We start from the raw sequence: 25322 nt of genomic DNA on the forward strand, positions 1-25322 counted from the left end.
CACAAAACGTATATATATTAGCACTAAAATTACTAGATGGATGAAATGACCCATTTAGATTATTAACCCTTTCGCTACAATGGACAAGACAGCTCGTCACCATGGTGTCATACGTACGATGCTATGGACGAAACATAAATTGATAAATAAATAGATTCGGTAATGTACAAATTAAAATTTAAGCGAATTGAGATTTGAATGAATGAATACTTGTAATTTCTATGAGAATACAAGGAACGGCTAATTCGATTACTCAGTAACTTAATGTTAAATGCGTTAGTAGTAGGTGTACAATGTTAAACGTAAATATCAGTGAACCATCACCGCTATCCCCAAACCAGTGAAACCTCCATCCATTCAAACGTTTAACGTTCGTTGACACGATCGAGTGCGCTGATCACGGTCACGAAACTTGTTAGTCCTGAAATCAATCCTAATTTACAGTTCCCGGCCGCGGTCGAAACGGAAAAGCCATCGTAGAAGGCGTCCCACCCACGCATTTCCATTTTGAACAGTCCCGGAGTAATTTGTTTCGTAAAGTTAAATCTCGTCCCCCCCTTCCATTCGCAGTCGCTTCACCGTTCCGGTCGACGCTGTGCACGGCGAGAGAACGTTAAAACAAATCAGCAACCGTAAATCCAGGGTTCCATTCTCCCACCGGTTTTTCATAACAAGACACTACGATTTCGCGTCTTCGAAATTAAGCTGAGCGGACCGCGCAATTGAACCCGATTGCGCTCGAGGGAGCGCACGTACCCTTTCAACAGAACGCGTACAATAGAGGAAGATTCCACGTTTTGCTATACTTGACCCGATTCGGATTGTTAAAAATGTGCCGAGTCGAATGGGAGATTTTGGAACTACGTTAACACGTTGCGTACCGGCTAACTTTCAGAAGACTGAATTGCGCGGATGGCGATTCTCAGTGAAATCAGCTTATATCGCTATATGTAGAAAAACACAAGTATCATGTTGTTATGTAATATATTTTAAATAATCAGTTTGAATCAAACTTAGTATTTTTTTAAATGCTGTGGCAATTACCAAAGTTACACAGCTGAGTATCTTTATATAAAAACGAGATTTCGAGAGTTGTGGTCAATTGTCTTTAACCGATGTTTCTCGCTTTTCGTGTTTAGTTTTAACAGAATCACTCTGAAACTTACTTAAGTAAATAATTCATCGTGCAATAGATTCGTTTTATAACGTCTTTATGGGTAAATGATTTCAGATTATGTAGTTTATACACAGTTTTGGAACTTATAAAAATATATTTACAGTAAACATCAGCACAAAAGCTATTGCCTATTGCTAAGGCATTCGAGCAAATGTATATTTTACTCCTAAATTTGATTTTCCACAATGTTACGGTAAAAATAATTGTGCTCAAAGTGTAACTTTGTATGTGCTCAGCAGATTTTTTATAGAATAATCTGACGCAACTAATTAGTTACTTAATTTTATGCCGGGGACTGTATTAACATTTGAAAGCAAAAGCGAGTGCCGCGCGAGTAATTTCTTCTCTGGCTGTTTAATTAATCTGTTGACCCAGGGAAAGCGAGTTAACTCGCTGCTTTTAGATAGAAAAATAAAACACTTCGTGTAAAAGTAAATGAAAAACAGAGAGTGAAGTTCTTCGGTTTAAAATTCTATTCGCGCCAACATGAAATTGAGAAATTCATCGAATGTACATAAACACAATTAATCAACTGTTAATGGACGCAATTAACAATTATATAGTTACTATTCAATTACAGAATCACTGCAAAAGAAATACGCAGTTTCAATATTTTCCAAAAAAAAAATAAGAAATTACTGATGATATCGAAACTAATTTTGAATTTATTCGAATTAACATTCGCCGAGTCACGTGACTGGGATACCAATATGGCTGCTTACGCAGTGGAGAGTGTTTGGTCTTCTTCAATGTGCTTCAATTTAACTAAATTGGTTCTGTTAACTGTTGTGCAATGAAAGTTCTAAGCGTGTATGTGCAAAATTTGAAACAACTGAATGTTCGTGCATAAGTAGAAATTCCGTGAAATTCTCTGAATACCTGGCAAACAAGTGGACCATATTCGCACGCTTTGCAAACGCAACCCCAAGAAAAAATTGGATCACCTCGTTAGTGTATATTATGCAAGTAAGAGTTCAATAATTCATTTATTATAAGATACTGAAAGTGCGTGATTCCTTAGTAATAACTTATATAGTAATGTTTACGATAATATTCTGTGACTGACATTTATCACTTACTGATTGCACGATGTTAATGGATGCGAATGAGGGGAAATTTAATTGCTGTTTTTCTGGAAAACGATGCCTTCTAAACACAAAATTTCACCACACTTTTTTTCGTTAGAACTATCTTTGAAAGTATACTTAATAAAGATGCTTCTAAGATTTAATTTTACTCTCGATTAACACTGATTTTAAAAACCAAACGACACACCACATTTTTCAAACAGTTACAAGGATCTACTATAGTTTACACTAGCGCCGCGAGAGGGCACATGTGAAGATGCGCGTGGGAGCTGCGCAGCATATTTCGAATCACTTAATTTGCTAAGCGATAGTTCAAAGAAAATTAATAAAATATGAATCAATTAAAACGAAGACATCCTTTAGTTGTAATTTCAATGAGAATTGTATTTAGATACTATTTCTATTTAGTAAGGAAAGAATAATAATAATTATTTACATTTTTCTATTCGTTCGTTTTATTTCAGCTATAATATTTTAGACATTTTGAAATGCACAAATATATTTTAGTTTCGACGAAAATTTTAATTTAATAGCAAGCGGCATTATAATCTTTTCCGTACGACGAGTATACCCATCGTAATACAAAATATTACCATTCCTTCGTAACAAGTATACTCCTCAATGATAGCTGTTTAAATTCTGCTCAAAGTCTTCATTATGACTTCGCCTCGGGGGGTTAAACGCGTCAATAATACGTCGATAGAAATAGAAAAGCCTTAACCTCCACAATTACAAGGTTTTCTCCGAGGAGTTCTCGTCGCTCGGCAACACAATGGTCGCCGTATGGAGAAAAAACTAGTCAAAGGCAGAGCTCCGGGAATCGAGGGCCATGTATCGACGTGAAGAATGTACGACGCGGTCGAAAATCGAGCAATCTCCACGAACTCGATCGGAAAAACGTGGTCCGTGGAACGGGGGGAACGTCGGCTGATGGAGTGTCGAGAGAATAGTGCCGGTCGAATCGATGAAATAATTTGATCCAATCGCGATCTCTTCTCAAATATCTCCGGTCCGCAGGAAGCGGAAAGTACCCCGCGTAGTGGGCATAAATGGATTTTCATTTGTGAGACGAGTGGTTTCGCTGATTTTACGAGATAATATGCTTGGCCGATGTGGGCCACGACACACAACCATCATGGACAAATTACCGCCGCGAGCTGTAAACGATTCTCCCATTAAATTTAATACGTCCCAACTTTGAGGACGAACTGACCCGTCGCTGATTACTTTGTCCCCCAGCTTTTTGTCCCTTGGCATTCGTCAGATTTTATTCCGTAACGCGGCGAAGAACTCAACCGAAACGTATTTTTCAAAATGGATTTCTTCGTGATATCGCGAAATTCTATTATATCGCAAAGCCCTGGGAATTAAGTCAATCCTTTTAACGTTTTTGGACGATGGAGTATGAATATTGACTGAGAGCGAAGGCAGTGATTCGCGTGAAGTATTTTAAATGATTCTTGTTTATTTGAGCATCTTAGAGTAATATTTAGTTGAAGTCTTTAATATTTAACACATTATTGATCAGCGATTTTAGGCAGAAGCTACCCCATATCGCCGATTATTATTCCGTAATTAAATATGAAAGTGAGAAAATCTAAATGAATTTCGACAAACTTTATTTATACGTGAGGAATTGAAATGGAACATTGGTTTTTAGTTATTTGAAATATTTGATAAGCGTTCTAGTGTTTACGAACGCCATAATACAGCTTTTTATTTTATACTTTTCGATAGTAATTATTCCACTAGATCGCAAGTATAAATTACCATTTCCCTCATTGTGTACATTCACTTTTAATCTCTTTTTATATTGTCGATGATGGTGTTATCATGTCAGAGAATATTCATACATATAAAAAGCTAATATATTCGTGTGCCAATATTTATAGAAGCGATCGATTACGAAGCTACTACAGCCTGTCAGGAAAGTCTACATCCACCTACCAAATATTGAACATTTGGTACACAAAATGTGACGGTGTTTTTCATATTTGTTTATCGATCAATGTAACCAAAAACACCTCCATGTTCCGCTACACTGTTTCGTGTTTCCAAACATCAACAATGCTACGATATAAAAAAAAAAAAAATAGTTTTATTTAAAGAAACAATGAAAATATCAAAATCCCCAAAAAACGAGTATCTCCGCTGTCCAAAAATTTCAATATTTTTCGTCAGATTTTTTCCCTGGAGTCCCAGGAATTCGATTCAATATTTTAGTCGAATTATCAAAAATAAGTGAAGCATTTTGAGGTAGTCAAAACGAACGGAACGTGCACATTCATTTTTGTCGTTGACTCTCCCTTGAATGGCGTACATCCTTGAACGGAACAACTTCAATTTACAGCCGAGTTACGGTCGAAAGAACGGAATATCCTCTTCCGCGTTAACCGATCGGAAAATCCATTGAGGTAAGCAGACACGTATGGAAGGTCGACCCGAAAGGTTGTAACAGACGGAGACGATGAATAAGTACAGTCGCCGATATAGACCAATATGGCGGAGCCGGGTGCTGCATGTATTGTGAAAAATCCGCGCGGATTTTTATGCGATACGAAAGCTACGTTTTAGTCTAAATTGAATGCGACAGAGAGTGAAAGTTAAGAGGAAACACGGGTAGATAGAGAAAGGTAGAAAAAGGTAGGGGGAGAAAGAGAAAAACTGAAAAAGAGAAAGAGGTTATGTTAAATAAGTTGTAGATACGCATTCCATTCGTGTATATACAATTGTCAGATTAGTCCCTACGATAGTTAATATTTTTTCAGAATTTTTAAACGATGTATTAAGTTAGTATAAAAGTAACTTGAGATTAAAGTGGAACTACTTTATTCTTGTATAGTATACTCTAGATACTATGTGCTAGGATAACCTTATTTAACGTGGTTTCGTTTAACTCCTTGTTTTCTAAGAATACATACTTCAAGAAGTGCAGAGAAAGAAGCAGGAAAACGAGAAAAAAGGATTATACTGTCAATACTAGAACTGTTCAATAGCTACCAGCGACCCGTTTTTTATTTCCTTTTTCGTAATTATTGAAAAAATGATATATACTTCTCCTAGAAATAACTAAAGAAATTATTTCATCAATACTCAAACTAAATTCTAGCCGGAGAAGGTATCGAACCCGGAAGTTCAAGAAATTATTAAATTTTATGTGCACACGGAATAAATCAAGCTTAAAGGGGTGAAGCCTCCCTTTGAAAAGATGTAAATTTTTCTTTTCCGTGGATTATTTAAAAACTACATTGTTGTTTCATATCCATAAAATTGTAAAATAAAATTTTCAAATCGATCGTTTTCAAAATCCAAATTTTGAAAATTTGTATTTTTCAAAAAACTGTATAGACATAAAGGAACAATGTATTTTTCGTTGAAACTTCTCTTCGCTATCTCTTACCGGTCTCATGATCCACGGGAAAGAAGAATTTGCATTTTTTTCAAGAGACGGTGGTCTTTCGCTCCTTCAAAGTGAAATTCGGCACGAAAAAAGATTGCAATGCTTACTCTTGACTAACTCTACTTGCACACAAAGTTTCATAATTTTGTAAATTTCCAACTTGAATACTGTCCCCTGCAAGTCATTCGAAATGTTAGTAGATGTAAGTATTCGGTAATAATTGTACAAGTTTCTACAAAAAAAAGGGTCCGAAAAGGTCAGATTGACTGCTCGATAGTTCTAGTGTTAACATTCCTGACCAGTTTCTATGCAAACTCGGCTCCGCAGTGCGCTCGTACATAGTTGCATCTTCGGGAAGATTGGATACGGTTACGGAGAGGTCGGCTTAAAGTGCGCTCGACCTCACGAACTTTCTTGGGTCCGTTCGTCGTGTCCGTTGATAATAAAGTATACTCTCGGTACACGTACCCCAGACGTAGAAATCGAATTTCCGTTGAGCCGGGCAGATAGGCCAACTTCGAACGATAATTCCGCGGGAGAAAGCTGCGTTCGGATTTACGACGCGGTTTTAAGGGTCGACTTCCGTGGAAAGTTTTCGATCGTTCATCTATCATTGATCGCGTCCGCTCCATTGAAAAATCCCTTAAATGAAATTTCCTGGAGTCGAAAATTTGTTTCCGCGGCTACTTTAATTGATATTCCCTTTGGGTGCTCGAGATCGATTGGTGCTCGGTGTTGGTATTGGACACTTCAGTTGCGAGTTCTCATGGTAATCGACGTTTCATGAGTCGATTGAGTGTTTGGTGCGTTTTTCGGGACTTTAAAGTAGGATGTACCATTCAGGTTACTTGTTTCATTGTGTTCGTTAACATTATGAAATTTTACTTTACTAGAAGTTACTCAGTTTTAAAATGACTAAATAGTTAATAAAACTAGTAAAATTACTGAAATCACTAAAACTACTAAAATTACTAAAACTCCCAGTCTGCAGTAAAATTCTTAATATCTTAAAACAGAAAATCAATAAAATACCAATCGAATGTAGAGCAACGTCTTGAAGAGATAAATTGAAAATAAGATTGTTTGCTACCGTTATCAAATATTACACAATGATTTTGATTAGCCAAAGGGCACTCGAAACTCTGCTACCGCGAAGATGAAACTTCAAGGAATATTATCTCCTTGATCATCTTCATAGTTTTCAAGAGATTCGACTATTGAATTACCGGGAGCATTTTAGAACGTGCTTTGTTCCGTTTGAACAATGGAAACCAGGGTTTTGCCAATATATCGCTACGATCGGGCGGATAATCATCTTTCTCGGTATCAGTAATTCCAATGAATTCTTCGTCCTAATAAATTAGTAATCAATTATACGCGGCATGTTAACGGATTATCAAGTAATTGCAAATTGTGCGAAACGAGGTTATTTAGGCCAGGTGCAGACCCAAACATATCGCTGGATAGCGTGGCCGCGCGTTAAACCGTTCGAAGGGAAGTAGATATTTAATTATCAGTCTGCTAAAACCGGGATTCAATTGTCGAGTATCGTTGTTCAATGAAAATACGTACGACCTCGCCGGTTATTAATTCTGTCGAACATCGAACTATGTAAAATTACAGAGAATTCGCCGATGAATCGATAAAACTATTAATTAACAGTTCATCTACTTGATGAGTATGCTTCTATGTCGCCGATTATAAATACAATTTAATTGAATTAATACTTCACGATACGAGTTTACCTTTTAGTGCTCCGAATTTCCTTTACATTCTCTTTCCAATGTTTCTACATTATTTTAATTTAGTTTCATTTAAAATACACTTCAAAGAAAAATTGGTTGATAGCAAGCAACGTAAACAATTTTCTTATTAATTACACAAAAAGTAGGAATAATACAATTTAAAAATACTAAATATTATTCAACACTTGAATATGCAAAGAAGCACAACTCCAGCTATGCGTTTCTGTATTTCAGTTACGTAACTGGTGTTCATATACATTTAATGTGACTAATAAAGTTAATAAGGAAAAATACTCCTGGATGCTCACACGGGGTCGAATTCATAAAATTACCTTTTTCACTACGAATAAAGAAACTCGCGTTCGCAGGTCATGCGAGTGTTGTGCCACCATTTCATGCAAATATGTGTCACGTTGCATACACTCTAACGGAAAAAGAAATCTATTTCTAAGCGAGTGGAATTAAAATCATTCCCTGTTTACGATTTTCGTCCCCGTGTCCTAATGGGAATGGTAAATATGTAGGCGCGCCCTTCGTCTTTCCCGTTCGTACGAGCGAACATTAAAACTACATTTGTTTGTTAATAGCACCGCGTCACAAGTACGAAAGTTTCCAGAAACGAGGTTATATGCATAATGTAGCAAAGAAAATATCGCGTGGCTGGTACTAGTCGCCACAGTAACGGCGCATACGGACAATTTACGATTGTAAAGTTTTCATTCGGCACGTTACCGCGAGATAGTACGTTAAACGTGATACGCCGTAGTTCTCGTATTTCCTGGTGAACCTGAATAAAACAAACACTCGCGACGCGTTAACAATTTTCAACTGTTCTCGCGTGTGACAAGTGCAAGTGATTTAGAAAAGGCTCGATTCGAATTCGGGGTCGGATACTTTGAAAACGATGTTTAAAAAAAATTTCACCTCTCGAAATCCGCAAGAATTATTAGCTTTAATATTGTAATAATTTTAGAGCAATTAATCATTCTTGTCAACTGCGAGAGGTGAAATGTTTTTCGAGAACGAAAGTGCAGTTTCAAGCGAGTCTGTGAATTAATTCAGTTGCTCATTTGAAATTTAATATTTTGTGAAAGAGAATAGTTTTTTTATTTGACTGCGCACTCTTGCGTGGCGTTTCTTTCAAAGATAATGTAGTGGCCGGAAAAAGTTTCTGGAAAAAATGATGAATACTGAATTAAGTAATAAAGTAATGATAAATATAAATAATATCTTCAATAAAAAGTGTCTGATAGAAAAATATATTTTCTACCTGTATGCGTCACTTAATTCTCGTATCAGCGATATTTAAGATTTAAGACGCCGGATAACTCGAGGTCTAGAATTTCTTCAAAGCAGTAAGAGCATATTAGAATGTCCACCGGGTCTGATGGGATTAATCAAGTTGCGGCAAAAAGTAATTAGTCAAAGAGGTTAATACAATCACTGTAGACATTATTAACCCCTTAGTCCTCTTTAACATTAATAGCAATATAACGGGATAACCGCGACAATTAAATTCCTGCTTCAAGGATTAACAAGATAAAGTAGAAATGAAGGAAATATTTGAAAAAGAGGAAAATATTTTCATATATTTGCGAAGCATCCAGTAGTTTAATATTTATAGAAACGTGAAAATAATAAAAAGTTTTTAACATATCGAAACATTTTTAAGTCTTTCAATAAATAAAGCAACTGTCAAATTCAAAGAAAATTATTTTCTCGTTACTTTTCTCATTTGCATTTAAATATATTTTCTCATTAATTTTCTCGCTTATGAGACTCTATAAAATTCAAGACAGTTCGTACGTAACTACGCTAACAACTTCTAACAACGATTCTGCTAACAGAAATACTTTGTACCGTCAAACAAAATTTTCCTCTAAAAAAGTTCTTCAAAAATAATCCACGAGAATGAAAACTTGCTTAAAGTCCAGAATTTAATTATTAATAAAGATATGTACACTGCCAGCAACACGTAATTAGCACGATATTCAGTTAATTTTCTCGCAGGTGTCGCTAATAAAAAATGTCTCCACGTACGTGCACGATCAAACGACCGGTTTTAAAATTTGATATTGCCCAATTAATCAATATTAAAATTTGTCTCATTCCTTCTGTTTCTGTATCCAATAATAGATATTTGTCATTTAACTTGTTTTCCTTTACCTCATAAATAGTTATTTATCTATTGTTAATAATGTAAGCAAGTAGATAACAGCGTAATACAAGGATCGTGGTGCTAAACAATTAATAACTGTTCCCACTTATTTTCTTTACGAAGGAATGCGGGTTATGTAAAACGCTCAAGATTTCCGTAGCAGTTAACGCGTTGATATTGGGTCGCAAAGTTGCATTGGCCGTGCTCCCATCGACGCGTCGGCGCGATTCTATCTGAAGAACCTCGTCACCTTCGAATAATGACAATCGGAATTGCCGCGGTGCGCAACGCGATGGCGAGAGATTACACGCGACTTCTCGCATTTTTGCATACTTCGGCGGCAGCCACTTGCCGCGGCGCGAGCGCCAGCCGGGGAAAGGATCCGTCGAGGACGCTTTGCGAATACAATGCGCATGATAAATAGAGAGGATACATTTCTGCGGTTAGCACAGCAGAAAGAAACTCGAGGGGGATTCTTTGGCGTTCCTCCACATCGGGGGAAAACGAACTGAATGAATCGAGCCGGCGCGGCGCGCACAAAGGCGCGCCGCCACCGAATTTCGCTACTAGGTATTTCGATTCGAACTATAAAGGAGAATTTCTCGAGTTCACTTATGTCGAACGAAGTTACTTTTAATAGAGTTGTTATTTTACAAAGGATACGGGCCCGAAGAATATTCGATCTGTTTCCCCGCGCCGCGAGAGTCTCCGAGCGTTTTCATCCTTTGATACTTTTGGAAATGTTCCGAGGCGAGGCGCGGAGTTAGCGCGACACCGAAACGTGCTTTCACGGCACACCCGCGAATTCACGAAAATTAGGAAGCGAGGTTTACGGCGTTCACGAATTTTGTTGTTTAACTCTTGCTTGACGAATGTAGACTTCGAGGAAAGATACCGAGCCCGGAAGTCGCAAGAAATGTGAAACTTTTTGTAAGTAGAGTAAGTCGAATCTAGTACATTATAAGTTTCGTTCGTGTCGAATTCCATTTTAGAAGGGTAGAACCACGCCTCGAAGACAATGCAAATTTTTCTTTTCTGTGAATTATCTTGAGAACGATAAGAGATAGCGAAAAAGAGTTTAAACGAGAAGTACATTGTTCTTTCGCATCTATAAAATTGTAAACTAAAATTTCCAAATCAATCATTTTCAAAACTTTGTAAAAGTAGAGCTTTTTGAACAGTTTTATTTTGATGGAACTAGATAAACGATTAAAGACAAAACGTTGAAGTGAAATTTGTTTACACTATTTGAAATTTGTTCGTTTGTATATACAGGAATAATAAAATTGAATAGAGAATATGTTTCCAACAAATTCTAGTGCCATTAAACTTTCCATCCTCGAAAACGGAAGTAGAACCAGTAATATTTTACTGGCACGTTTAAAAGGATAAATAAGCAAACGAAATTGTCATTTCTTTCTAATATTTACCAACAAAGTGAATCTATCAATATTTCACTCCGCGCATCATAAAGCTATGCAATATTCACATGGAAGTCGAATGAAACAATCCGCATATTTGAACCGATTAATAAGTCAATACTTCAAACGTTTACCTCCACTGTATCTCCCTTCTAAAGCGGTAAATATTACACAAATACACTTCAATTCAATTCGATATGTTCCCCAGTTCTCGTAAAACTAATATTGAAAAAATACAATGAATAAATAAGCAACTGAAACGCTCGCGCCGCAGATAACGGTTGAATTTAACGCATTCTGTTTAGTATTTAACGTAGAGCAGAACACTTTGATCCACGATTTCATTGGCCGGCAGTTCAATTTAGCCGATGGGAATAGATTACAATTTAACCGTGTCAAATCGCTGCGAAATATTGCGTAAATATTCAAAGGAGGCCGACGCGGCTGTATCGCATCGGTATCGCGCTACTCCGCTAGCTCGTTCCATCGTCGTAGCGTAACGTATCGCAAGCTGTGCAATTATCAGCCTCGCGGCGGTTTCTGTTCTTTCTCTCCTCCCGCGGCCACTTCTTCCTTTCTCCGTTGAGCACACTTACATTCTCCAGAGCTAATTCGTTGTATATCCAATTTCCTTCGTCAGCTTTCGCCTTTTCTTCCCCGGCCTCCTTTTCGTTCGAGGGAATGACTTTCTTCATATTTCTTCTTCGCATCCGCAACATGCTCCCGCTTTCTCGGAACTTTCCTGATTTGTCTTCCCGTGAATAGTTTCCCTCGGTGAATTAAAAAACATGCTGGGAACAATTCTATTCAACCTCCGACATTGAAAATCGTCGCAGACGTCGCGACCGCGGCGTCGTTCCCTCCGCGGGAACTATATTGGAAATGTTTGCCGAGGGACACTTGAGCTTTGAGGGTTTCGAGAGATCGGCTGGATTGAAAATATTAGGTACTCTCTTGTGCAACGCGGGAATATTACTTAACCACGCAAATAAACGATTACCTTAGGGAAGAAAATTGTTTTGAGAGAATTAAATTTTTTCTGCCTTCTCCGTACAAATCAATAAATTAGCTTCTCGAATCGTTCTTCTTAGTTCGGCACATTCGAGCCGTTTATTTATGTATTGTTTTCATCGACTATAAAGAATTGGTGATGACGTCGGCATTATGATGTATCGATAAGCATTGAAACTATACAAATGAATATATTAACAGTCTGAGCTTCGTTAAAATATTTGAAAAGATCTTTTACCCAGCACAACGTGAGTATATCGTAAAATAGAAATATTTCTTAATTAAACGTCGCTTCAGTTAAAAGTGTCTACCGTGCCGATGTAATTCACGTCAAAGAAACCGAAAATTGTATTCCTTGGACAAACACTTGGCAATACAAAGATGCACAGCCGGCGTGTCTCGCGCGATACACAATTACTCTACCAATTAAAAACGGAAGCTGCTTTCACCGGCGACGAACGTAATTTCAAATACACTTCCGGCCGCGCCGTCCACTCCAACGTCAAAACTTTCAACTATCATTTTTCAGCAGGGTACAGTCCAATTTCTTTTGTGTTCGGTATCTTGTACATAAGGAGCTCCTTATTTCCGGCTGACTGCTTTCCAATGCCGCCAGATCTAGCGCCATGTAAAAACAACGTCTAATGACAAAAAAAATCCGTGGGACAACTTCTTTGAGTTCACTTTCAAAGGGACGGGAAAAACTGTTGTTTCGAGAACCCTTGCAACAAAGGCGACCGTCCAATGCAGCAATGAACGAACGAACAAAAATACGAAAAAAAAAGAGAAACGAAAAAAGAATACACCAATTGACCTTCTTTCCCTTTTACAATCCTCCGATGATACCAGTAGCTCTAACCAGTGTCGGACAAAAGATATTCAAATTAATGAGTGAAGAATAACGAATAAATCTCTATCCGATTGTTATTTGCGAATAATTAATGTACTCGTCGTTCACGCATAATAAATAAATTGAATTTATTCGTTATTACGAATAACTCCCGACTGCACATAACAACACGAGAAACGTAAATTATATTTATCAATCCCTTGCTCTATTTCGTAACTATTAACGATACTTCATCGTTAATGATTCATTTGGAAAAGAAAAAAATCTAGTGCTTATTCCACGTCTACGTTTACTCCAAAGGTTCACGATTGATAATAGAAAGTTTTGACTTTAACTGTGTAACTTCCTACACTACTAATCAACTTCGTAAATGTGAATATCAAATGACAAATATTCGATAAAAAACAGATGCTGCCTACACGTCTAATAACAAATAACCGAATAACGGTTAATTATTGTTATTCGAATAAAGTTTCATTCGGATAATGCCCGGCACCGGCTTCGGCCAGCTGTCAGCTTAACGATCGGTATTTTTACGTTGTCGTAACCTCGGATAATAAGTTCCCGATTCAGCCTTGGGGGGCTTCGGATATAATTCAATGCCAGAGGCCCGGCACCGATCGTCTCTCGTGGCTCTATATCAATTTCCGGGGCGGCTGGCGCTCATGGCCGAGAACCGTCTCTACCCCTGGCTGCCCGCGAGAACGCCCCATCCTACATACGTAAGACGTAGGCCTGGCTATTTAGATCGTAACGCTCTTTTATTTATCAAGGCTTATGAACGACACTCCGGGGAATTCGACGCCTCGGAAGCCTCTACTCCCTAGCGTCTCTCGCTAACGGGAACTCGCCGCCGAGGAAAGGAGGCGGAATTTTGTGGATCAAGGTACCGGAAAAATCGCTATTTACCTAATTGGCGAACACACTGGCCAGGAGAACTCGGACTGCTTCGATTACTTTGTAAATATTTACTGAACTGTCGATACGATGCACTTGTTGCGTGTCGATTGTTTACAACTGTAGAATTTCGTAGATCGTAGCACCTCGGAGTGGCCCGTTTCGTCGATCCAATCGGGCAATTGATGTATAACTCATCGAAACAAGAGAAAAGCAGCTTTTTCTTAAGGAACTATGTATAATATATAAGAATAATGAAATTGTAGATAATTTTATTTAACGGTTTAATTCATTTAACTTTATAAAAAGATTGTAAGTAAAAATAATAACAGAGTTGGGACTTTCGTCCAGCTGGATTGCCGAAACGGACAACTGTGCACCGGAGAAGTAACTGTTTAACTAATTAGTGAATATACCAGCCGAGTTAATTCTATTTTGTTTGCTTTGTAAATATTTACTGGGCTACGGATATAATACATTCGTTGCGTAATGGATTATTTAAAACATAGTTTGTGAAACGCTTAGTTCTCTGTACCGAAGTATTTGTTTCGCACACAAACGGTGCTGTATTATTAGGGACTTGGTCAATTTAATCACCTAGCATCGACTAACAATTAATCTACAATTGTTCAAGATAAAAACGCATTATCGCTTGAAACTACGCCACTGGTCACCGATTTGTACGTGATCCACCGAGCAATCCATACGAATATCCCGTAAAACGTGATGGCGTGTTTGCTGAAATAAATTCGTCGCGAATGATTTTTCGCTCGTGGGTACGGGCGCCGCGATAAACGGGGCAGGTGACAGGTGCACGTGCACGTAACAGAATGAAAATGGCGAGCGCCTAGCTCTTAACAATCGGGGCGCGTGCTTGAGGACTATTTCCAAGTAGATTGGAACATTGCGCAACGGGCAAGGGGACAATTCATCGGATAATTGAGCTTGTCACGCGGTCATACGACTGTTGCTACACGATCTCAGGTCAATTACGCGGCCGAAGGTTCGTGTGTCTCGCCAGTGAAATGATTAGCTTCTGCAATCAAACGAATTTACGGGTAGGACATTTCATTCGACGCGACCGTTCAATAAATAACGCGCGAATTAATGTATTTCGTAGGCTTCTCGCTCGATGCAAACTTTCTGAGACGTTCGTGTGCAATAAAGGCCAAGGAAATAGTATAATATAATAGTACATTTTGAGAGTAGCGACATTTTTCTTTGAATTTTCTGGTGCAACTTCTGTTATTCGGTACTTAAGTATAAATTTAAATTCGAGAAATGATAACTTGTTATAATGAACCATCTCATAGAAACTGTAATGTAATGTAATGTAATATATTAGCTACTTTCAGAATACATTTCTTGATATATTTAGTAGCAAATTTTTGTAAAACTGTATAAAATAAAAATTAAAATAAAATAAATACTTAATAAATCGAAAAAAATGAAATGAAAATGGCAGTTCTTCAAAATATTCTACATTGAATTAGGTCAGGTGAAGGTTCGAAACTGGGTTTTGAAGGGTTTACAAGCAACTTAAAATTGAATTTGAAAGTCTTCTGCAAGTCTTGCAAGTTCCATGAAGTATTAGGAACTGTAAAACACTTGAAAGACCGTTCTATCGTGTTACAAAGCTTCTGTTAATATGCAACGACACTTGAATTAAGAATCGAAAGTGAGGGAAGAATTTTGTACTATTGGCATTATGTCTGGATTAAATGTAATATAGTGCAGCAAAATTTTAAGCCCTTCAGGGCTTTCGATGCGCCGAGGTGTCCCGGCACATACAAAACTTTCCAGACTTTGACATCTTTATGGAACTCGAGACAGTTTCAATGTATCTTGAAAGTTGGCACACTTGATATGCTCAAAACAATTGAGAGACATTCCCATGTACCAATCAATACATGTTCATTTCTTGTCATCACGTTGCATTCAAACGCAAAAGATATTCTTTGTATTTCGAGAATATTCGTTCCTATATGCAGCTAATAATTCAACAACATTTATTCCTTTTTATTTCATAAAACTTTCAAGACACAAAAGTTCCTATACATTTTCCCATTGCCATAAATTTTCTTGTTAACCGTTGACCACCACTGCTGCATGTTCTTATTCGATATCACACACCTTACAAGTTATAATTATTTTCTTGTAATTTGGAACGTATTAATGCCCTTCAACCTTCTTTATTATTTCCTCTTTAATTTTTGAATTTTCTTTTAATTCAATTTTAATCAAACTTACGAAAGCTGCAAATATCGAAGCAACGGATTACACTGCAACAAGTAATTAATATTTTAATAATATTCTTTTCACCCACCCGCCTTTGTCGTTCGTTTAATTAATACCTTTTTAAACAGTTCGAAAGAGGGAAATCAATGAACAAAAGGTTCGAAATCTATTAGAGTCGCTAAAAAACGATCGTCCACTTTTTAAAGGATGAGACAAAGCGCATTTAACGCCGCGTAATCTGATTTAATCGGAGAATTTACCGTGTCGTGCGTTCTATAGGGAGTGGTTATTAAAAGTTGACCGATATATTTAATCTGCTTTCGAGAATCATTTATTTTTTCACCTGATATATTGGGTAACTTCAGCCCTTCGGCGGTGAAAAAAAGGGAGGTGCACGAGGATACGAGGGTAGTCGATTTCTCAGGGCCCGCCAGCAGCGTGAGATGACGTTGAAATGTGATCGGACTTATCTTCGCGTATTACGAGATGTATTAGATAAGTTTGAAAACACGGGACGCGCTATAAGTGCGCATTACAGCCTGCTCGGACCATGCATAATAATTCCTGTACGACTGACTTTCTATTTCCATTAATTTAACGATTAATATTCTTCCCAACTATTCTCAAAATGATTCCATTATTCGTTATTACCATTTAACTTATTATATTATTTTCGACAGAACTTTATCAGGAAATCACATATAATAAAATGCGTCTTTTCGATTTTATATTCTGACACTTTGATCATTTTTACGTAATCTGAATGAACCGTTAGATATCGAGAATATTTCTTAAGTGCATACAAGTATTAATCAAGCTATTGCAAGTATTTATGTTCGAGAGTATAATAACAACACTAGCGTTATAGACAACATTAATTATTCTTAATTATACATGTTCAAGATAGAAGTTACCAACGGAAAATGCACGAACGCGATGCATGTAACGCTCTCCATAAATAAGTCGAAGATGAAGCCGTTCCGAAAGTTCGCAATTAGGCTGTATTTTTTATTTCGCGGATTTGCGAGAAGTTCTATGTACGAAAGCTTTTTAGAAAATTGCCGTGGAAGGGAAGATTCTCGATCACCGGAGACAGAGGGGCGGTGACCGTTAAGATAGTATGTAGAAGATTTGTCAGACTTAAGGTCTACGAAACTTTCGCGTAGTTAGAAAATTTTTACGAGGAACTATCTTTACACGTCTCCCGTAGATATTACACGGAACATCATTTCAAACTTTCCCCGGAGGCGTGGATTCTAAATGATTCTCGCGGAATGCTTGCTTAATCTTCATGAACATGGACGTTTCAACAACAATGTGAATTCGTAAAGGAACGCATAGTACTCGTTGGATTAACTCCAGCGTTAGGTTCGAGAACAAAGCATCCTATTCTCTGAAATTTGCACTGCATATCTTTCACTTGCTGTTTTATTTTATTCGATTTTCGTTTCTTCTACTCCTATTCCTCGTGTTATTCTTTTATATAATATACGAATTATCTTTATATTATCCCTTAAAATTAGAAACCTGAGCCTTTTGAAACCTATCAAAAGTTTACACACGTTGAAACTACAAAATAATATTTTACATAGGCACGAATAAAACTATAATAGTGTATTGGGCTATATTTGAAATAAATATTAACAGAATATCAAATGATCTTCATCGTAGAAATAAATAGTTTCACTTGAATACTATAATCAAGATACACTTGTCAAAGATTTCTACTGCCGTTCATTATCGCGCAGCTTTAAGAGACTATTAAATAACGGCTGGTAAGTAAAGTGCTAACCATGGGAGGACAGTCCTTAAATTTTAGAAAGAGCTTGATAATTCACTCGGGTTGCTAATAAAACACAGTGTAGGCGGCTACTTAAGGCAAGACAAAAATACGCGTATACATCTACTTTAACGTACTACAATTTTGTTCGTACGAAAAATTCTTCTATAAATATTTCTCTACACGTTCCTAAAGTATAAATAAATAGGCACATAAAATTCTAAATTTCTAATTTAATTTTTCCTTAACTTAATCGCAACTCTTTCACAAATTACACGCCAGAAACAAAAAATCCCATTCCTATACGAATACGTAAAAGACACGTTTCAAAATCTTTAAAATATTTCAAATGTTATCAGAATCGATTATTTGCACAACGCGTTAATTAACCATAAAATATTTCGGTCTTCCACATAAATTATACGTGGTATAAATTGATGTAATGTAAAATTTCCAACGACACAGCTCAGTTTTCTACAAATTAGCCCGCAAGGAATGTGCTAAGAGCTGAAGCAGGTTCGGGTTATGATTACAATCCCTATCGCAAATGAACCGCAACGAGCGTACACGGGCCGCGTAAACGATGCTCTCTCGTTCGTGTGTTATAAGCTCCCCCGTATAAACGGCGCGGCGGCTCGGCTGAAACCGGACTGATAGTAGCCACCGGAGAAATAACAAAATGAGGACAAGGCTCGTAACGAGCGCGCCGGAAACGAAATCACGTATTTTTAATCGCGCGCGATCGTGAATCCTTCGGATGGCTTTAATCGTCCCTATCGAAATGACATTTCCGTCCGCGCGCCGTTGCGGTCGCCGCCAATACTTTTAAGCGGTATCCGCGCGGTATTGAGGAGTTTAGTATTTTTGCCTATTATCCGTCGGTGTCCATTTACTTTTCCGATACAGCATTATTGTTCGTATTTTTACCCAACGTGTGTCTCAATATTTCTCGTCTTTCGCTATCTTTCGTGTCTATTAAATATTCTTTTGCATAAATTTCTTTATATTGTATTCTGATACACGGCAGGAAAAATCGGACGGATTCACGTGCGAAAATGTATCCAAAACGTGCAACATAATTTTTTCGTACAATGCTTCGTTGACGAGACGATCGACTTCGAATGTTTCTGAAACGTGAGCGTTAATGTCGAGGCAAGTAGTAATGAGACACTTTAGTCGGACACGTTGAACAGGTTTGAAATATTCATAGATTGGAAACGAAGCTGGAACTGCAGTCTCGTCGCTATTGATTTTCGGTACATTTTTATTTTTAAAGTCGATTCTTAGTGTATCTTTTACAATAGTCAAGTGTCTTGTACACACGAGTGTTAATAGAATTATTGACTAACGCTTTCCTTGTGAATGATAACTGTGCAGAAACATAGAAAGCGAGAGAAACAATAACATACGAAAAATTGTTATATTTATAATATTTTTAAATAAATGTACATGACCTTTAATTTCTTAAATGAAATATACACGTTTCTATATTATAGTGCTTTTTATTGAATTACTTATATTAAAATACATATAGGTAATTCGACTTGTGCAATAGTATATATTTGTTAATAAAAGAATCTAAATCAGTTTATACGATTATTTTAAATATTAAAATTTTTCAGATTATCAGAATTTTGTATAAAGAACTTTTAATGAAAAACGGTATTACGTTCAATCTTCCAGTATAAAGTTGGCGACATCAAGTTCACGGGAGAAAGATAATAAAATTTTAATTTATTCATTGCTCACTTTAATGCATTCAACGTCATCTTGAAAAGGAATTTTTATTCTTGAAAGGGTATTCCTGATTCATTTCAGATCATAGAGTATTATAGTATAATCCCAATGATCCGCGATACATCGAGCGCCTTTATATTTTCTTCAATTAATTGTACCTCGATGGAGGACATTCAATTGGCTCGCGATTTGTATAATTTCGTGCAGTATGTGACACGGAAAATGTCGTAAAAATCGAGATACACGCGGCGAATACAGGCACACGTTTAAAAAGAGCGTAGCAATTAGTCAATTGAATTCATGAACCTCTCTGATCCATTCAGCTCGTTAGTATTCTATTCAGTCAATTTGCTCGACCTATTCGCGTGCTCAATTCTTGAAACTTCTGTTTCCGAACTTTCTACGATTCACTTACGGATAATTAAAAAACTGAATAATTCGTTTAAATTACCGTTCTCTTTTCAAAGAGGGATTTACCAGTAAATACGTCATTTAGAGGGTCTTCGTTATGAAGTACGGAGTTCTAGAAGGTATCAATCTTTAATGTTTTAATTAGCAATCTTCGTTAGACCTGCAATGGATTCTTAAAGTCCCTACGAAAATTTGAACATTACGAAGTTTCAAAAGCAATCGCTAGAGTTGTTCGAATTCATTTTGAATATCTTTCAAACCTTATGACATGAATTGTTTCAGAAATTAAAAAAATTGTAACAATAAAATTGTTCAACTTTACTCGTTTCAAATAATTCGCAAAAAAAAACAAATGTTGCGTCGATCGCGATAAAAAAGATATTCAATTGCAATCAAAGTGTATACCCTGAAACTGCGTTGACAGGCAAAGTAACGACGGTGATAATAGAAATCCCGGGCATTCTAACCGTGTGAAACGGTTTTAAGAGGATTATAAAGGAGCGTAAACACCGCAGCTACTGGAACTTTAATACGAATTGACCGATTCTCTATGGATTCCATTTTCTCGCTTAGGTCCATTTTTCTGTATTAATCGGAGCGACTATCACTCGGCAAATTTTCATTCGTCTCACAATAAATTCTCGGAAAAGGATTTAACACTTAGATTCGTCGAATTCGATTTGAAATTTTCATCGCGGGTCTGTCACATTACAAGGACAAATTGGCAAAAATCTTTGAAAATTGTTCATCTTCCGTTTCATCGTTAGAATAATCAGTTACTCGCATAACGAGATAAACTTCCCCCGCTCCGCTCTTGGCAAAATAATTTACACAGCAGAAAATTTCACAGATCGGAGCAATTAATCTCTCGGTCGCGAGATGCGCCGATGAACTCGTGGCGCGTCGTGCTCGCCGCGAAAGTGGCACACCGGCGTGCAGTTGAACGTTTAAAGGAGATTACAACGGTGTTTCCAATTTCTCCCAAGTGAGTAGCCACCCGAGCCTGAATTGTACTTCAAACATCATCGCTGCGGTGCGTGCGCGCGAGATTCCATAACTGCCGCGCTTAGGTGCACCAATCATTATTAACCCGACACAATCTCATTATCTAGTTGCGCTATAAACCACGTCGGATCTCCTGCTAGAGAAATTCTCCGGTAGCCATCTCGGTGCGCGGCCTAGTCAAGCGTTCCCTAATTATATATAAGCACTTCCGCGGCTCACCGGCGATACCAATCCCTTAATGCTATCAACTTTATTGCGTGAATTTATAAGGCCCCGGCAAGTTAACTATGCGCGGTTCCGACGAACGTTCGGCGTCGAAAGTTTCCTGCGCGCAACGCGCTCCTGACCGACAAGTTTTCGATGTTCGTTATCAAATTTAATGTAAATCACCGGAGTCATTGCAAAGAGAATACTAAACCCACGGAACTATTGGGACGGCTATGATCATCAAAGTGTAACGACTTCGTTAATTTATGTAATGCTGGGCGAAAGAGGAAATTAAATTTACGTTGTGATTTTAGCATTGAACGATCTAATAGATTCCTCGTGAATTTCGTGAATTTATAACACTTTTGGTTGGTAACTTGACGCGGTCAAAGTTTAATTTCAGTTCACCGGGATATGGTGGCTTCTAACTTATTAGAGATTCTTTAGCAATTACGATGTTCAAATTTGGACGTGTATAAAGTTCAAAGTGTATTGTACTATACGGTTACGGTACCTAATTACTTCGATCTCCTTGCCCTACGATCAAATTTCCAGGTGCGCTTGTTACATTAAGTATTTATCATTAATATACTAGTAAAACAAAAAATTCCATACTCTATCTCTAGATTTCCTCTAAACCGTACAAATTGTTAGCAAGGAAAATAATATTATATTCGAACCCAAAGGAACTGAATGTCGTTTATATTTATTAAACCATATTAGACATCTTCGCTATGAGTCTGACACGATATTGTAAGACAAAGGGATTGTAAGTATTTAACATGTAGCTACTAAGCAATATAAATCAACAACCTAATATGCTTTTATACTGTTATCCTTCGAGACGTTAAATTTCAATAGAAACATTAATATTTATGCGATGTTTCACACTTTACGTCGCAGAGATATTTTTATAGATGAGCTTCGTCAATTAATTTTCCTCTCTATTCGCATAAATTCTAAATACTTATGAGAAATTCTTCATTACACGTTGAAGTTTCTTTTAAGCGTATTACAAACTTCATTAAAAAGGAAGAAACTGTAACTTTTCGTCGAATTAATCTCGACGGAGTCCACAATGCGTGAAATGTTACTTGAATTCCGTTTGTCTTCGCCCTTCCCTGCCTCGCCCTTTCCTCGTTAGCAATACCCGGTGCTTCCTAACAGCTTAACTGATTGCAATTACCGTAAATATCGAGCCCTGCTAATTGAAACGTAATAACGAACCATTCAATTTTCAATCGAGGGATTCACCGTAATTATTACGACGGTGATTCGCCCGTGGCACGAAAGAATACGGGAATTTTCGTTCCTACTGCGCAAGATTATCCGGATTGTCCACGGTGCGTTTAGGGGTGGCTTCCGTGTTATCCACGTAATCCCGCGTCACGCAAGGGGGGTTGCTTTCGGCGAATTCGGTAGAAAATTAATATCATTACTTTGCCATACCATGAATGTAATTGATTTTCCGGTAGGGTGTTTCAATATAACGAGCATGCCTCTAGTCGGACGTTAATGGTGGTCGTCGAGAATAGTTCGAATCCCGTAGGAGAGTATTTTAATAAATAAATCAATTTTTCATTCGCGACAGAATATATTATTAATTCTTGTTTCTTCTCGGTATAATTATATCAGAAAGCAAACCATTCGAAGCATAATACCATTTATAATACAATAATGAATATATCTTCTCATTTTGAAATTCATAATGTAATTAATAATTTCTCTTTACTAAATTAATGTTTACTTAATTATTATCTGTTGTCTAATTGCTGAATGTATTCGATATTTCATTTCATAGATTGATTTCAACTGAAATCGTATAGAAATTGAATAAAAGTTATATCTAGAAACTTGTTTCTCTAACAAAAGCAATATTAACTGCGCATCGAATTGAATTATTCGACTCGCGATGATCGAACTGCAGAATTAAAATATTAATTGCTGATAAAACCTTGTAGGCGAGGCCCGAACGAAAACGCTGCATTATCCGCGGAAAATGGATCGTCACGGAAAGCATCGTTTTTAAAAAAACGCGAACGCAAAGCCGACGTCTATCGGTGTCCCGTGGCTACGGGCGCTGCTCGATAAATTTTTCGCGGTGACTCGACCTTTTTTTCAGCTGCCGACTAAGCTTTTTTCGCAAATTGAAACTGATCATGCGAAGCATGCGTCAGGTAATTACGAAAGCTGTGCTTGCGAACTCGTCGGGTAACTGGACCGGCGCTGTGTAATTGTATCGTCACGCTGCTCGTTTCGCGCCTCCGTAATTAAAAAGACTCGTGCGTTCCTTGCATTAGAACCTTTTCCTGTTACGAATGAAAAAAGTAAAAAGCACAAGTCGAGAGAAGATTGAATTCTTTCGACCAGATTTTCTAGTGTTTAGATTCTTCTGCTCTTTTTCAAAAATTGATAATATTATGTACGCCGGGGATTAGCATGTATCAATTTTGAAACTTATTTGGTAACGTTTATACTAAAACCACCGAGCAATCGGAATGATTTATTTTCAACCTTTATATAAAAATTAAAACAATACGTTTCTCGAGGTTCGGACGGTCCTCTAGTCTTGTATCTGTGCGAATACACGAATTTAATTGAAAATCTTTCGCAAAGTCGCCTTCACGATTTAAATACTTGAAAAATAAAAATTCTGAAGTGGGTCAATTTGACCCCTTCGGACGTTTTAGTGTTAAATAGTATATATAATACAATTATATATCATACATTGTTACAGATAATGACGACAATTTGTATTTAGTATTTTGAAAAATGGACATTCTAATAAAAGCTCTCTAAAATTTACATTTTTTAACTCGTATCTATATCAATGCCAAGCAGCACATTATACGCGAAATATGTGTCTCGCCGTGGTCGAAAGGGCTGAAGCAGTTTGTTGATGAAACGTGTCGTAAACGATGCCGCGTCGCTCTCTATACTCGGATGATAGAAAAAACTGAAGCCGTTGCGACGACGTAAAGAGACAATTTATGTTCATAGAGAGTATCGCGAATGTGCGGTCTATTACAAAACGATTTTCACGTCATTGATAAAGAGGCTGTGCCACTATTACAGCGTACAGAGCTTTCGATAAAAGGTGCTGGCGGCGCGGGCTTTTTACGGGAATCGATACCGTAAGATGCTCGTAACTAACCTTTATACTTTTCGAGTTCCGCGAGGCGCAGTGACGTTCAAGCTGCTAAGTAATTTGTTACATAGAAATTGATACTCTGATAGTGGCACTGGGCGTGATGTTGCTGGCAGAACGAGTCCAAGTGGATTTTTATTTATAAAATGGGACGCTATTGCTTTTATATTTACTTCTTATTTTATAAATTGGTTACCACCGTGAAATTTATTAAATGATTATTACGTTTGTTTTATTTTAACAGACACTCTTATCCATTCGCAAAATTAAAAATTTTAATTATTCAGTTTATCTTGAGTGTAAAATAGTTTTGTGGTATTAATGGTATTTTAAATATGTTTTATTTTTAAAAAAACAGGAATAGATAATTACTTTTATATTTACCTCTTCCCACTGCCTTAAAACTACGGTACTACAGTTTCAACGTAAAAAACTATTGCAACTGCAGAAGCTTAATGTTGTATATTAAATTGTGCGGAATATGTGAAGAAAATTGCGGTAGTTTAATATTCATTGCGCCGTGAAACTTGTTTTATTGTTCACTGGTGTATAACATATCGTTTAAATGGTCAGTTGCAGTGAACGTACGTAAACACGCATCACCGTTATTTTATTCTTTAAATTTTCAACACTTTCAAATCTCCTATGTATTTTAACTTCCAAAACAAACACATTCCACCGTAAACGAAAACTAATATCAAATATTTCGAAGCAAGTGTTTTTTATATTGCGTAAAGTGCGAACGGCGTTTCGCGCACTACCGCTTTCAGAATTTTAACGAAAAACAGTCTGCCACTGTGTACGATTTTATATCAGCTCGTTTCATATTACACGCTTTGTTACGCGGAATGTTACAGGTGGTATACTCAAAATACGACTCAAATAAATAAAATCGGTGATTTTATGTCAACCACAGAGATTAAATATCAAAGTGGTTTTTTACGGGTTTCGAAAGTGAATTCTCAGGATGAATCAAAAGTCAATCGCTACAGAAAACAATAAAATTATAATTATATTTTCATTTACCGTACAATGAACTGATTATATAA

General features: G+C 37.1%; 1 protein-coding gene across 3 annotated transcripts in view; it reads right to left on the reverse strand.

The window, feature by feature from the left end:
* The window catches only part of dpr1 (defective proboscis extension response 1), a 441194-nt gene that overhangs the window by 401836 nt on the left and 14036 nt on the right, over positions 1–25322 (reverse strand). The window contains exon 1 of one of the 3 annotated variants that reach the window (XM_076373734.1): positions 2257–2469. The exons of the other annotated variants lie outside the window; for them this stretch is intronic. The gene's annotated coding sequence lies outside the window, so the exon portion shown is untranslated. Of the gene's footprint in view, positions 1–2256; positions 2470–25322 lie in introns of those variants that run through there. 3 annotated transcript variants of the gene reach the window in all.

The sequence above is a fragment of the Nomia melanderi genome, chromosome 14 (assembly GCF_051020985.1).
Source record: "Nomia melanderi isolate GNS246 chromosome 14, iyNomMela1, whole genome shotgun sequence".
NCBI lineage: Eukaryota > Metazoa > Arthropoda > Insecta > Hymenoptera > Halictidae > Nomia > Nomia melanderi.